The sequence below is a fragment of the Thalassophryne amazonica genome, chromosome 6 (genome assembly GCF_902500255.1).
Source record: "Thalassophryne amazonica chromosome 6, fThaAma1.1, whole genome shotgun sequence".
NCBI lineage: Eukaryota > Metazoa > Chordata > Actinopteri > Batrachoidiformes > Batrachoididae > Thalassophryne > Thalassophryne amazonica.
In genome coordinates, this window is record NC_047108.1 from 66,016,937 (window position 1) to 66,023,227 (window position 6,291).

A 6,291-nucleotide genomic window follows, 5' to 3' on the forward strand; every position below is an offset into this window, starting at 1 on the left:
AGTAGTCTATGATGACTTTTTCACCTTTTTTCAGCATCATTATATGCAAATATTGCCGTTTTGTGCTTGTCCCACACCCAGACTTTTGATCTTCAATGATAAAAATGAATGGTAAAGAAACGTTTTTTCTAATGTTTTAAAATATCTCTAAATAAAATATCAGTAAAATAATCAAAACATAATTGGGGTATTCAATGTCATACAACTGTTGTGATTTTTTTTAAACTAAATGTAGTTGTCCCACACTATTGCCGTAATTTCCACCACAACACTGTAATGTCCCTTTAAACAGTTTGTATGAAAGATTGTTTGGGTAGTTTCTATGGAGATAAACAGTGACATCAGAGCACATGTATATAGTGCCAAATCACAACAAACAGTTGCCCCAAGGCGCTTTATATTGTAAGGCAATGGTGTGGTGGAAATTACATTTACAAGGCCAATAGTGCCCGTAGTTAAAGAATCACCCAGAAAGCCTGTTTCATTTTCTCTCCGAGCGTCGGAGCATCAAGGACGAAGTGGAGAGGACAGAGAAAAGGTAAAAAAATAATACATTTTAAAAACTCTCACATCCTGGTCTATGGAAATGTTCAAGCTGAAGTTCAGTTTGGCCAAGCTATCCAGATGTTACTGCGGAAATATAACCAGATTCAGTGGATTAATTGGCAATATATATATATATAAGAAATGTTAACACGTACATTTCCTACTTAATATTTTTTTCTTTAGTTTTTATTTCATTCTTGTAAATAACACACTAGTAGTTTTGCTTATGACTGAAAATGTGGCAGCACAGTGGTTCAGTGGTTAGCACTGTTGCCTTACAGCAAAAAGGTCATGGGATCGATTCCCACCTGTGGCCTTTCTGTGTGGAGTTTGCATGTTCTCCTAGTGTAATTGTCTGTAGGTGTGAATGTGTTTGTTTGTCTATATGTGGTCCTGTGACAGACTGGTGTCCTATCCAGGGTGTATCCTGCTTCACATTCCATGACTGCTGGGATAGGCTCCAGCCCCCCGCGACCCTTAATTGGAGTAGGGGTTGAAGATGTGTGTGTGTGTGTGTGTGTGTGTGTGTGTGTGTGTGTGTGTGTGTGTGTGTGTGTGTGTGTGTGTGTGTGTGTGTGTGTGTGTGTGTGTGAAAATGTGCTGTTAATAATGAAAAAGTTACAAAATTTAGTTGTCATTAAATTTGATGGATTTTACATTGTGGTTTTTCCACAATTTAAAACAAAACAAAACACAGATTTTAGAACCTATAACAATGTCAAAAGTAAGGGTTGACCAATATGACTTCTTCAGGAGGTGATACAGACTATTACGTATGTAGAAGGTCAATATTTTGAACTGTATTTGCCTGCAGTAAAAGTGTCAAAAGGTGTCAAAATTTAGAATAACACAAACTTAACACAAAACCTTCTTGAAATGCCTTCCAACATATAGTGCAGCAGCTAAGAGAACATTTAGAGCAAAATCCTACAAAAGGTGATAAGACATTGTTCGAATTCAGTCACAACTTTGTGATAAATGTGTTTTGGCACTGAGAAATTTCTAAATATGACCTAAGTGCTCGTTTTTCTGTGTGTGTGTGTGTGTGTGTGTGTGTGTGTGTGTGTGTGTGTGTGTGTGTGTGTGTGTGTGTGTGTGTGTGTGTGTGTGTGTGTGTGTGTGTGTGTGTGTGTGTGTGTGTTTTTCAATAAAAAAATACCCCTAAAATAGGCATTTTTCTGTGACAATATTTTTTGTTTTTTTTAAGCAATAGACTAGTGAAAGTATGTTTTAAGATGTAACATAGGCTTTAGTCCTAGTTCATGTGTTTTGATGTTTTGTTACAAGTTGAATTTTAAACTTTTCAGGCAGCAGATAGATCATCCTTCAGGATTATTTGTCTTATGGCTGAGTTGCAATTTTTTTGGGGGGGGGCAAAATCTTAAGCTTTAGGCAGGATATGATACTTATTTTACTATGGTGGTGGTGTTTTTAAAGCTATATTTACAAACTGTATACCAAATTCATCAGTGGGTCCTGTGCAATTCATTGATACCTTACAATAAGCAATATCTAACTGTAGTTAAGAAAAAGTCATATCTTTCTCAACCCATACCCCTTAAATTTAAGTCGTGTGAAAAAATATGCGATGTTGCAAAAAAAAAAAAAAAAAAAAAATCTGATCCCTTCAATTTTGAAACTAGACTCCTAAAACCTTAATTGGTTATACCTATATACATATATAGGTTACATGGAGGTATCATTAATATGAACACATCTTTGACCACAAACAAATGAGAGGTTTTTTTGCAACAAATTCTTGTGTTTTTACAGGCGGAACTGGTTATATTACTCAACCTTATTTCCAGTTAAGATGGGATATGTGTCCTGTTGGCACTATTTAGAAATAAGAGCCCTAATTAACCATCCACAGTTATGAATTCTTCATAAACTTAATTTTTTTTCTTTATTTTAGGTGACTAAAATGTGAATCATTATTATCTCTGTGATGGTCAAGTTGTACGGTGAAGAAGGGTACAGTAAGCTGAAAACTGCAAATGTTGATAATTTATCAGAAAACAAAGTAGATGCAGCAAGGGCGTCCAGATCACATAAAATGCAGATCTCGTATCACCAAGCCCTGGCTAATCTTAGACTTGACTGACCTTCTGTGTGCTGAATATAAACTCTGTTAGGTTATGTTTGAAGATTACTTAATCTGCAAATAATGAAAGCATTTTAAATGTCATTTCTTGTGTGCTATTTTTGTTATTTTCACATATGAAATTACTAAAGCTTCATAAAAGTATCTGTAAGTTAAGGGTTGTAGCACTTAACTGATTACAGATTTTGTATTTAGCATTGCAATATTGAATTCCTGATCAAATTTCACATAAGAATGATCTCTTTGCAAGTTATTTTCATGGAGTTATTAATTTTGTGATTTTGTCAAGATATTGTGACTCACAACTCTAATCTTGTCATACAAGCATCAAATTTGGCACAAATACTCCTTGGACATTTCTCTTTTGAAAAAAAAAAAAAACGACGAGCCACTTGAATTACACAGGGGTCAAAATTAAAAATGCTCCAATCAAATTGAAAACTACACTACATTATTTGTCTGATCATAACAATTCCAAAAAGATATAGTTTGGACTATCTGTGACTGAATGTTATGGAGTTATGGGTAAAAACTGCAAAAATGGTGACAACGGTCAGTTTCAGTTTGTACAGGGGTCAAAAGTTAAAGTTGCTCCAATTTTGGTCAGAAATGATGGAAATTATTAGTTGAGTTAACAGGGTTTTAAAAAAGAATAGTTTGGACCATGTTAGTTATCTTGTTACAGGGTAACATATGTCACATGTCATAGAATCCAATGCACGTTGACCTTGTTTGATCTTCACTTTGGAGAGAGAGCATTCAACACAGTCAAAACTATTCCATTTATTAATCCTATTAGCTCCTATTAGCTCAACCAGATAACATATCCCGGAAGGACTCCTTCTTAAGTCGGATGGCTTCCCCCGACCACCGGTGTCCACCATGGTGTTCGACGGTTGCTGCCCCTTTAGGCACCTAAGACCTTCAGGCCACAGCTCCCCACTGCAGCTTCAGCAATGGAAGCTTTGAACATTGCCCATTCTGGTTCAATGCCCCACCCTCCACAGGGATGCTACAAAAGCTCTACCAGAGGTGTGAGTTGAAGATCTGTCAGACAATGGGCTCCTCAAGATGTTCCCAGTTTACCCGCACTATCCGTTTTGGCTTACCAGGTCTGTCCAAAGTCCTCCCCCATCCTCTGATCCAACTCACCACCAGATGGTGATCAGTTGACAGCTCTGCCCCTCTCTTCAGCTGAGTGCCCAGAACATGCGGCCTCAGATAAGCACCATGTACACTTATGAGCATCCTTATGTTCAAACATGGTGTTCGTTATGGACAGTCCATGATTAGCACAAAAGTCCAATAACAAACAACTGTTCGGGTTTATATCAGGGAGGCCGTTCCTCCCAATCACTCCTCTCCAGGTGTCTCTGTCATTGCCCAAGTGTGCATTGAAGTCCCCTGACAGAACAATGGAGTCCCCCACTGGAGCCCCATACAGGACTCCGTTCAGGGACTCCAAGAAGGCCGAATATTCCAAACAGTTAGAGATCCCCCCACCACCACCACCCAAAGGTGCAGGGAGGCGACCCACTCGCCTACCGAGGTAGCAGCGCTCAGCCAGGGACTCGTGAGTATCCCCACACCCACCCAGTACCTCACACCCTGGGCAACTCCAGAGAAGAATAAGGTCTAAGCCCTATCAAGTAGAGTGGTTCTGGAGCTGAGGGTGTGCATGGAAGCGAGGCCCACCACATCTAACTGGTGTCACACCACCTCCAAAACAAGCTCCGGCTCCTTCCCACACTGTGAGGTGACATTCCACACACACACACACCCCCCCCCCCCGAGCTAGTCCCTGCCGTCCAGGTCTTGTCAACCGAGGCCCTTGACTTTCACTGCCACCCATGGGACAGCGGACTTGACACCAGTGGTTCTCCCTGTGGGTGGTGAGCCCACAGGGTGGAGATGGAAGGCCCACGTTACCTTTTCGGGCTGTGCCCAACCGGGCTTTGTGGCAAGCCCAACCACCAGGCACTTGCTGACGGGCCCACCATCCAGGGCTGGCTCCAGACGAGGGCCCCTGGCTTCCTCCAGACTGGGTCACATTTCCCGTTTCCCATTTTCCATTTCTTTGTTCCAGGGTCATTTTAAAGAAGAGCATCCGGCATAAATCCTGTGCCAATTCAACATGCAGATCCAAGTTGGATTTGCTGTGGTGACCCCAAAATCACTGTACATAAGTATGTATTTCATTATTCACAAAGTTTAAAGGACATGTCACAGTTTTTTAATGTCCCAGTTAGCAACACAACATCAAAATAGTCATGATTGTAAGTCTCTCCACACTCATGCGTTCATAGTTAGTGGTCTCTGATGGTTTGATGAATTGAGCTCAGATGCATCCTGTTTCCAGTGATCATCCTTGACAGCTTAATTGGAGTCCATCTGAGGTAAATTCAGTTGACTGAACATGATTTGTAAAGACATATACATATAAGGTCCCACAGTTAACAGTGCATGTCAGAGCACAAACCAAGCATTCAAAGGAATTGTGTGTAGACCTCAGAGACAGGATTTTCTCGAGACACAAATCTGGGGAAGGGTACAGAAACATTTCTGCTGCTTTGAAGGTCTCAATGAGCACAGTGTCCTCCATCATCTGTAAATAGAAGAAGATAGGATACACCAGGGCTCTTCCTAGAGCTGACTGCCTGTCTGAACTGAGCGATCAGGGGAGAAGGGCCTTAATCAGAGAGGTGACCAATGGTCACTCTGTCAGAGCTCCAGCATTTTTCTGTGATTTCTTTGTTTTTTATTTTTAATAAATTTGCAAAAATCTAAAAACAAACAAAACAAAACCTTTTGTTGTGAAAGTGTTGGAACACGGACCCACAACAGGGGGCGCAAATGAACGGACAATGGAGGAGTCAAATAACACTGTTTTTACTGTTGTGAAACAGGCACAACAAACACAGCCGATTACAATATTGAAATTGAGTCCAATTACAACGGTGTCGTGTGGGCAGGCTCGACGATAGGAGACGTCTGTCCAAGTCGAACCTGAACCAACCCGATTTCCTCTGCCACCGAACCCCGGGAATACTGGAGCCGCCAAGTCCCGAACTCCCAGGTGGCCACTGCCTCCGCTCGTCGGATCCGGTACTGCTGGCAAGGAACAGAAACAGTCAGGTGTGGGTGCGGCTGCACCCAACAACACGGAGGGTGGAGATTCCACCTCCACCTCTCGTCAACAACAATAAAGGAATGTAGGAAGGTGAGTACTTATCCAAGAGCTGTCCAGTAGTCAGCTATCCTACAAACAATCAACAAGAATTACAACTGTAGTTAATAGCACGTTTGGGCGGAGATTGTTACCTCTTTGATAGGGCGATATCTCGGCAATGAGGTGGAGATGCCGTCCTGCTGATATACCTCCCTGTTGATTGGAATCAGCTGTCTCAGGTGATGGGTGACAGCTGTCACCCTGGCTGCTTCTGTGAGGCGGCAGCGCCCTCCGGAGCCCGCACTCCAGGCAGGGCGCCCTCTGGTTGTGGTGGGCCAGCAGTACCTCCTCTTCAGCGGCCCACACAACAGGACCCCCCCCTCAACGGGCGCCTCCTGGCGCACGACCAGGCTTGTCCGGGTGGCGACGGTAGAAGTCGGCCAGGAGGGCCGGGTCCAGGATGAAGCTCCTC